Raw genomic sequence first — 10,473 nt, 5'->3', positions numbered from 1 at the left:
TTTACATTGCAGGGTTCCCTTCAGTGGGATTCAGGACAGGCTACTCCAAAACACGATACCTTGATGTATGAAATATTTTAAGCTGAGGGAGTTGGAGAAAACAGCAGAAGCAAGAAGATCACTCTAATTTTGTCCCCACCCTCTTTCCTAAAACAGATCATAAATTCCTCATGTGAGAGGTATCTTCCCTATTTCTGGAGGAAAGGAGCATCTTTACCTTTGAATACAAAGTATGCCAAGAAGAATCTGAATGGAAAGGACTTGTAAGTGTTCCCAGTTTGCTATACTTACCCATAATCCTTAACCTATCATACTGCTCCATGACTATTCACCCTTCATCAAAGCTAGCATCAAATACTCAGGTCGAACTATTTCTTTGAGTCTTCATTTCCTCACAAAGGCTCACAAATCACATAAATTTTAATAAATAAATGTGTATACTTTTCTCCTGTTAATCTGTTTTTGTCCCTTTAATTTTCAGATGCAGCCAGAGACCCTAAGGAGGGTCAAGGAAAACTTTCCTTCCTTACACCTTGGTAGAGCTTTTTGGACTTGAAACGCCTCCAAGAGAGACAGCAAGGCAGCTTCCTCAACTCCTATCCTTATCAAGAAACACTGCTGCATAGTAATGACCAGTAAGAGTTCCTCCCTTCTTTCCAAAGACACCATCAAAGGCAGATGGACTTAGGAAGAGAGGGTGTGTTTTAGTTTTTAGGTAACTAAGTCAGAGCAGTACCTGTAGGAAAAAGGTATTTTCTTCTGACCCTGCTATGCATCTGTTTAAATCTTTTTCTATTAAGAGTGAAGCTTGTCTTTGTAAAAACAGGAGTCTTGCAATATAGTTAAACTGGTGTGACCTTCAGTGATCTGCCAGTAGATGTTGGTCTCATTAAACAAGTTATTTGGCCGGAAGGCAAATATGTTATGGTATTATCTGCTCATGCTGAAAAGCAAATATAAAATGGGTGTCTGTGCATAAGAAAAGAGAATAAATGGAGCCTCTGACAAGGCAACTGCTTTATCAAGCATTCTGTGCCTCCTCCCTGTTTTGCATTTTCAAATGCAGAAATCTAGGTTATTATAGCTTCCAGTGGTGTTAGTAAAATATAAGTTCCTGACGCATGTTTGCTTATAATGAAATATAGGTACTTATGCATATTTGCTTTAAGCACATTTGGAGCAAGGAGATATTTCCATTTAGGTTTTGCTGACACTTTTGCAAACAGTAGATCCTCACATGCAACAAACTTTCCATGTAGCTCAGCAAGATCACCAGAAAATTGCAGCCGATGGCATCCTTTCTTTGTTCACTCATTTTCTTGTTTCTTGCACCTTTTTTGTGCTTCCTCATACAAATTTTGACTATTTAATTCAAATTGGGATTAAAATTCTGATTAGATGCCTGCTTATAATGGACACTGAAATACCACTGATGCAATAGAATCTCCTCAGAAATACAATGAAATTGAGAAAATGATACTGACCAGAATTCTTCCTGGGACTCTACTATTGCAAGTCTTCAGGAGTAATGCATAGTTGTAGTTACCAGGCTGTCTTTCAGAAGGGTGGTACTGGTGGCATGCAGGATTTTATTTTGTGCTGAGTGGGGTATGTTAGTTTGGGGCCAAATGGAATAGCTACAGGTCATAAGAGAAGGGTCAGACTGCAGCAGTAGTGTAGCACCATCTGCTCTTATGTAGCATTTACTACCACTTCACTATGACTATAATATCATATCAATCATATCATATTGATATGAATCAATCAATTCATATCATATCAATATGAAAAAATATATTCAATACAGGGCTTCCCTTGTGGCTCAGCATAAAGAATCTGTCTGCAGTGCAGGAGATGTGAGTTTGATCCCTGAGTTGGGAAGATCCACTGGAGAAGGAAATGGCAACCCACTCCAGTATTCTTACCCGCAGAATCCCATGGATAGATGGGGTTGCAAGAGTTGAGCACACCTTAGGGATGAAATCACCATTGCCATATACAATACAACAGAATTATGGAGAAAGGATAGTGAACTGGCAGATCACAGGGAACCCAAATAGCACACAAACATGAAAAGATGCTCCACTTCACTAGTTATCAGAGAAATGCCAACTAAAACCATAGAGATATTGTTCCACAGTCATCACATCATCAAAATGTTAAAAGCCCAATCATCTTAGGACACACAGCAGACATTACATTATTCTCTATGATTTTTGGTTTGTTTGTGACACATTTCAACATAAGTGGATTTAAAAAAACAGAATATTGATTTGAAGGGATCAAATACATGATACATGATACATGTATACATGTCTTTCTGATTTCCTGTCAAATTCCAAGAACAGAAAGTTAGAGATTTTATGTTGGGCTGCTTGTCTTCATGATACTTAAAAATAGGCCAGAATTGTTAAGTCATGTGCTTTGGGGTTAGGCGAGAAGTTAAATAAAAATGTTTGACAGAAAATAACAAAATTATGTAAAACAATTATCCTTCAATTAAAAAACAAGTAATTTTTTTTCAATTAAAAAAAAATAAAGATACAAATAGGAAATTATTGCAGAGACGACACTACTTGTTCACCATCCATCATTTTGTCTGCTTTTTGTGCACGCAGGAAGGCTCCAGTTACACCCTTCCTGCTACAACTTGTGAACATGTGACTGAGTTCTGACTACAGCAAAGTAAATGGAAGTTGCCACTTGTACACCTGATATCAAATGCTTGTGTCATCTTCCACTCTGTCTTTCCCTGCCCATTTGTCTGGAAATGAAGGCCCGTGAGACGGTGGAAGAAAAACAAAAAAAAGAATATTGAAGGTGATTCCCGTGCTGCCTGTGTGGCTCTGACACTCTGAGTCACCATGTGGAGTGGATCCTCCTGGGAAAGCAAGATAACCAGGAGCATCTACCTCAGGACCCTGTGTGCATGTAAGAAATACATCTCCTTGTGTTACGCCATTGAGATTTTGGAGCTACTTTAGTCTTAGAAATTAGTCTATTTTGACTTACCCAATAATTGCTCAGACTAAGACATATTCTTTTAAATGATCCAGGAAGTCCTTCAAATGTGCCAGAACAGTCATCATCTGAAATTTATTAGTTAGACATTTCAAATAAATGGCTTTGGAGCAACTCAATCTATTTTCCTCCCAGGAATATGACATGCTTTCTGAAGAAATGATATAAAAGTTGGAGAAGAAAGAAGATTTTGAATTCTACTGTATACATCTCGGAGTTTGATCTCAGAATAAACTTACTATTTCCTTTCATGTGTTTTATGTGAATGAGTCATTTCCAGGGGTCTGGGCCTACTCCTTCTGGCAGTGGCAGCTCAGCCAAAGACACTTATCTGGTGAGCTGACTGATATGACTCCTTAGATTTTATCACTGTTGCTTTTGGATTATACTTGTGACTAAGGCTTGGGGTTGTAGTTATGACTTATGTGGAAGGGGTTTTATTTTTCAAGCAGGGTAATAAATAAGATGAGATGTAGTAAATTTTTGAGAACTGCTTCTGCTACTGCTAAGTCGCTTCAGTCGTGTCTGACTCTGTGCGACCCCAGAGACTGCAGCCCATCAGGCTCCCCCGTCCCTGGGATTCTCCAGGCAAGAACACTGGAGTGGGTTGCCATTTCCTTCTCCAATGCATGAAAGTGAAAAGTGAAAGTGAAGTTGCTCAGTCGTGTCCGACTCTTCGTGACCCCCTGGACTGCAGCCTACCAGGCTCCTCCCTCCATGGGATTTTCAAGGCAAGAGTACTGGAGTGGGGTGCCATTGCCTTCTCCGTAAATTTTTGAGAACAGATCTGAGCAAATCACCCCCAAAATGAGATAGTGAATGGAGCACAGGCCACTTGAGACCAGGCAGGAGTAATCATGTGAGGGGAGATCATGGCATCATCCTTCATTCCCCCCTTTCCCTTTCTATTTAATCTGTCAGGATGATTCTGTGGTCCTTCTTTCAAAACACATCTTAATCTTAAATCCATTTTCCCTCCTGGATAATTTTAATAGCTCTGGACTGTTGGGCCTGTGTCTGCCTTTACTCATGGTTTCCCGTGTCACTCGGATAAAGTCAACTCCTCAAAATGGCTTCCAGGTCTTACATTATCTGTGGCTTTCTCTCGCTTCAACCCTCTTCTACCTCATCACTGACTCCTCACCCTAGTCTTTGTTTGGTTCCAGCCACAGTGACTTTCTTGATGTTTCTAGAATATATCAGACATCATATGCCTCAGGGCCTTCCATTTGCAGTTCCCTCTTTTTGCACCTTCCCTCATTTATCCACACGGGTGACATGTCCTCAAATGTCAGCAAGGACTTCCCTGACGCCTTGAATCTAGCAAGTCTTTTCCTCAGCACCCCATCCTCTGGACCACAGACTTCTCTCCACCTCCCAACAGGTGCTTTCTGGCTCTTCCTACTTGTATTATTTTCCTCTGTAACACTTATTACCCTCTGATATTCTTTTTTTTTGGTCTCTCTCATGGTTTTTGGTTACCATTGTAACCATTTTTAGGGGCTTCCCTGGTGGCTCAGAGGTTAAAGTGTCTGCCTGCAATGCGGGAGACCTGGGTTCGATCCCTGGGTCAGGAAGATCCCCTGGAGAAGGAAATGCACAATTCAGCAGTGTAAAGTACATTCTCATTGCTGTAACAACAGACACCGAAAAAAGCAGAAAAGCTGTCTAGAACTTTATCTTCTTACAAAACAAACTCTATCCTCAGCCCCTTTCTACTTTCATTCCATGATTTTGACTTCTTAAACACTTCATATGAGTTGAATTATACAGTATTTGTCCTTTGCGCATAAAGTCTTTGAGGGGTATCCATGTTGTTACATGTGACAGAATTTCTTTCATTTTTAGGGCTGCATAATGCCATTGGGTAAGGGCAGCTATAACAAAATGCCACAGACTGGGTGGCTTCTAAGTGACAGCAATTTATTTCTCATAGTTCTGGAGGCTGGAAGCCCAAGAACAAGATGCCAGCAGATTTGACTCTGATGAGGACCTACTTCCTGGTTCCTTCGTAACTGTTCTCTTGCCGTGTCCCCACAAGGCAGAACGGACGGGGACAAGGGACCTCTCGGGGCCTGGTTACATTTGTGAGGCCCGGTCTTCCTCACCAGCGGTCCCCAACCTTTTTGCACCAGAGACAGTTGTCGTGGATAACAGTTTTTCCACAGACTGCGGTGGGGGCATGGTTTCGAGATGATTCAAGCACATTACATTTATTTTGCACTTTACCTCTATTATTATTTCTATTATTAATACATCAGCTCCACCTCAGGTCATCAGGCATTAGATCCCAGAGGCTGGGGAGCCCTGCTCATGAGCTAATCACCACTCAAAGGCCCCACCTCCAAATACCATCACACTGAGGTTAGGATTTCAACATATGAATTTTTGGGGTCACCTTCAGTCCATTGCAGTCATTTTTGCAGAAACATTACCTAACTGGCATTGCAACCTTAGAGAATCCTCTGAAGGGCACATATGTCAGTTTGTCTCAAATGTAAAAATTAAATTAACCCCAGGCTTAGCAAGGGGTCAATCTATAGGCACTCATATGCTGCTGTGTACAAATTTTACAAATGTTGTCCATATCATCAAATGAAAAAACTGCAGGAATTTTAGATAGCATGTTTAGCAAATAGATCTTTACTTTTGGAAAAAATAAGGTCAATTGTTTGCCTTCCCCTCTGGCAGAGAAGGAATGGAAAAGCTTGCCAAGCAGACACTGTGAACAGTGGTTTAAAGAATTATAAATTTGAGATTCTGAACACCACAACACTTTTTGTCATTATTGTCCTTGGACAAGTCATTTAGTTGCTGTTCACCTTGTTTCATCTCCAAAATGATGGAAAATCATGCTTACTGCTCACCTAATCTTCCTCACAAAGACACTGGTGGTCCAGGCCACACAAAGGTATTCAAGAAAGTACCAACTTTGTAATTTAAATGAAAGACACACAGAGAGACAACACTCTAGTATTAAACAGTTTTCATGATTAGCTGAACAGCAGTCCTTGGAAGCTGCAGTTTCAATATACTGTACATTTCTTAAGGAGTAAACAACAAAAGATACAGGGCAAGTATATCAGCAGGAGCTGATAGAACACTTAGCTTCAAAATCTCCCCTACACTGGAAAACCTGCCATCTTAAATACAACCTTGTAATTAAGATGAAGTCCCTTTTTATTACAAAAAATTAACAATGGGTCTTTTGTACAAGAGTGGTTTGGCATGGACCAAAAAAAAAAAATGCTGAGAACTTTAAGATGGCAGAAGTAGAACATGTAACCAAGTGTTGAGCCCTTTTCAGTGGGGAGCTCTGTGTGAAAGCATAGGTCACATGTCCACAAGCTGGTTACTCAACAGTCTACATATTCCTTGAAACTTCCAGTGGTATGAGTGTGGGGTAGATGGGTCAGCAAGAGCCCAAGACATTGAATAAATAAGGGGAAGACGTAAGATCAGGTCATTGACAGAAAAGGCACTTTGAAGGCCCTAGCTAGATACCTAAGCTTTACAAAGGTAGGATTCCCAAGGTCTGGAAGCAATGAACTGCCAGAGAATGCCATGACAGCCCTACATGTGACCCTTCAATACATGAGAACTGGGAGACCAAGTTCCCACAGAAAGAGTAGCATCATCTGTGGAGAACCAAACTCTAGTCAAGGCAATGAGATAAAAAGAGTGCAGTAATAATAACATGTAATTTTTAAACATGTATAGGCCTTATCTCAGAAGATGACTGGCTAAAGCATGGTTAATTTCATTAGGCTCCATTGTTTGGAACAAATATCATCTGTTTTCCAAATGTATACCAGTATTATAATGCCACTCCCCCAAAGCCTTGACCATGAAACTATCCAGTCTTATATAATGTTGATATTTCAGTGTCCAAACCTGTGGGCCCACCCAAAGACTGGCAGCTCTACTATTTTGTGCCTATTTTCTGCTAGTTCTCTCTGAGGTGGGGTGCCACTCTGCCTGGTATTCAGCATTCCTATATGGCCCATATCTAATTCCTTTGTGAGTTTGGCTATGCCTTAAGATGGTTTCAGAGATAGGAGACACTACTCTCTGTTTCTCCCAGGACACGTTGAAATTTCTATGCCTTCCTGTGCTGTGCTGTGCTCAGTTGCTCAGTCGTGTCCGACTCTTTGTGACCCCATGGACTGTAGCCCACCAGGCCCCTCTGTCCATGGGGATTCACCAGGCAATAATACTGGAGTGGGTTGCCATGCCCTCCTCCAGGGCTATGCCTTCCTACTTGAAGATTTCCACATCCTTTCTTCTATAACTACTTTGATTTCTTCTCTTAAAGTTATTCAAGTCTCATCCCACTCCCCAAAGGGATGACCAAGCACAATTCCTTCAGTGACTTTCAGCTTTTAAAAATAAAAACTTGAGGTTTGTCTATCCTCAAAACAATCCATAAGAAGTACAAAAATTCTTAACAACATACTATCAACCAAGATTGAATCATGAGGAAACAGAAAATCTGAATAGATTGATTACTAATAAGGAGCTTGAATCAGTAATCAAAAAACCTCCCAACAAACTGAAGTATAGGACCAGATGACTTCATTGGCGAATTTTACTAAACATTTTAAAAAGATTTAATAGCAATCCTTCTCAAATGCTTCCAAAAAAAGAAGAGGAAGAAACACCTCCAAACTCACTTATGAGGCCAATATTACCCTGACACCAAGAACAGACAAGGACACCACAAGAATAGAAAACTACAGGCCAATATCCCTGATGAACATAAATGCAAAAATCCTCAAAAAATATTAGCAAACCAAATTCAACAATACGTTAAAATGATTACATACCATGTTCAAATGGAATTTATTTCAGGGATGCAAAGATGGTTTAGCATATGCAAATCAATAATGATGATACATCACATTAACAAAATGAAGGACAGAAATCATTTAATCATATTAATATATGCAGAAGAATCATTTTACAAGATTCAACATTCAATTATGATGAAACTCTCAACAAAGTGGTAAATAGGGAACATATCTTAACATAATAAAGACCATAGAAGACAAGTTTACAGCTAACTTCGTACTCAATGGTGAAAAGTTGAAACCATTCCCTTTAAAATTAGGGACAAAACAAGGATGCCTTGGACTGCAGTCCACCAGGCTCCTCTGTCCATGAGATTTTCCAGGCAAGGATACTGGAGTGGGTTGCCATTTCCTTCTGCAGGGGATTTTCCCAACCCAGGGATCAAACCCTGGTCTCCTGCACTGCAGGCAGATTCTTTAACAACTGAGCTACAAGGGAAGCCCCCATAGAAGACACGTTCACAGCTAACTTCGTACTCAATGGTGAAAAGCTGAAGCCATTCCCTTTAAGATTAGGGACAAGACAAGGATGCCTACTCTTGCACTTTTATTCAACATAGTATGGAAGTCCCAGTCAGAGCAATTAGGGGGGAAAAAAAAGGCATCCAAATTTGAAAGGAAGAAGTGTTATACTATTTAGAGAGGACATGAAAGTATATATTGAAAATCTAAAAAAGTCCCACTCAAAATGTTAGAACTAATAAACAAATTCAGTAAAATTTCAGAATCAATACACAAAAAGCTGTTGTGATTTGATACACTAATAACAGAGCATCAGGAAGAAAATTGAGGAAACAGTCCCTTTTACAACTGCAACAAAAATAATAAAACAGTAATAAATTTAACCAGGGAGATGAAAGTCTCTACACTGAAAACTATGAGACATTGATGAAAGAAATTTAAGAAGACACAGAGACTGACCAAGAATCACTGCTTTTCTCATTGTACTCACCCTTCCTGGGGGATTTCATCCAACCTCATATTTTTTTTAATAGTTTAAAAATGGCTTAAAACTTTATATCCAATACTTTCTAAATTAAAATCTCCAACCCTGAGGTCTCTGCAAAGGCTCAGACTTTCATATCCAATGGTCTCTAGCAATCAGTGCTGGGTGAGGAACAAACCTATTCCCAGAAACTCCTGTGTAGACAAATGCAGCAGTTCCCCAGTGCCTGATGATCATTTCACATATTGCCTAAAAATACTCATTGATCTCACAATATCACTGATAGTGGGGAAGTGTATGTGTGCAAGCTCACTCAATTGTGTCCGACTCTGTGCAACCCCATGGACTGTAGCCTGCCAGGCTCTTCTGTCCATGGAATCTTCCAGGCAAGAATATGGGAATGGGTTGGCAGTTCCTGCTCTAGGGGATCTTCCTGACTCAAGGATCAAACCCATGTCTCCTGCATCTCCTGCATTGGCAGGTGGATTCTTTACCACTGACCCACCTGGGAATACGTGTGCTGAATATTTTAGGCATTCACCAACCTTGAATACACAGAGTGCATGACTTTAATAAGCCCTGTTAACTTTGGAATGGTGTCCTGAGCTTAATCCCTGAGGTGTTCCATGGGCCTCAAGGAGTCCATATTCCTTGATGCCATGTATATGCCACCACCGCCAACCACAAAAAACGCAGTCAGCCAAACCCTATTTCTGGAATGGTATTACACTTGCCTCAGGTGAAGCTTTTTATGAAAAATATTTTTGGAGCAACAAAAAGGATGAAAAGCTGAGGCTTCATCTTTCTTAAAGAACGGGTTGCATGGCTGCATTGTGCCAGTTTGCTAACTGTGGCAGATTGTATTCTCACAGACTGATCTTCTACAATGTGACCTTGTCACTCTCCCGTCAAGCTATAGGCACCTGTTTCTCTATCCCACTGAATATGGACTATTCCTGTGGCTGCTGGAATGGTTGGTGATAGAGCACAGCAGGAATGACTCTGCCAGTTCTGGGTATGGCCCTTAACTGCCCTGCTTCCAGATGCCGTGTGGTGGGAAGAAACCAGGCCACAAAAAAGAGGACACACACAGGTGTTGTGGCTCCAACTGAGCTCCCAACCAAAGCCAGCTTTCAAACCAGCCGTGTGAGTAGCCATCATGGATATTCAATCTGTCTGTGCTCCAGCAGACATGACAACTGAGAGATCCCAGGGAAAAAAAATCACCCAGCTGAGATCAGTTATACATCCGAACTGTGAGATATTAATAGTAAGATTGTTATTTCAGCTTTGAAACAGAATTTTTATTTTATGGGAAGACAAAAAAAATCAAAACAAAAATTTTCTCTGCCCTTTGGCCTTCCCTCTCCCTACATTCTGCACTGTGTATCTTTTCCCAACAGCAGAAATACCTGCTCAACCATAAGAAGCAACATTCCCCTAGCATCAACAAGGCAATTCCTTAAAGATGCCATTCCTTCTTCATCTCATAAGGGGTCACATGGAGCCTAGATCTGGATTATGTAAACTGTCAATCATACGTCATCTAATGTACAGCTCTCTGTCTCAAAAAAGTTATATAACTGTGCCTTGACTTCTCAAGGGTGGAAGAGCTCTCAGAGCTTTCTGAGGTGCTCGTCCTGAGTTATAATCCTC

Source organism: Bos mutus, chromosome 6 (assembly GCF_027580195.1).
Source record: "Bos mutus isolate GX-2022 chromosome 6, NWIPB_WYAK_1.1, whole genome shotgun sequence".
Classification (NCBI taxonomy): Eukaryota; Metazoa; Chordata; class Mammalia; order Artiodactyla; family Bovidae; genus Bos; species Bos mutus.
The sequence above is the reverse complement of the archived record's forward strand: the minus strand, read 5'-3'. Positions refer to the sequence as shown.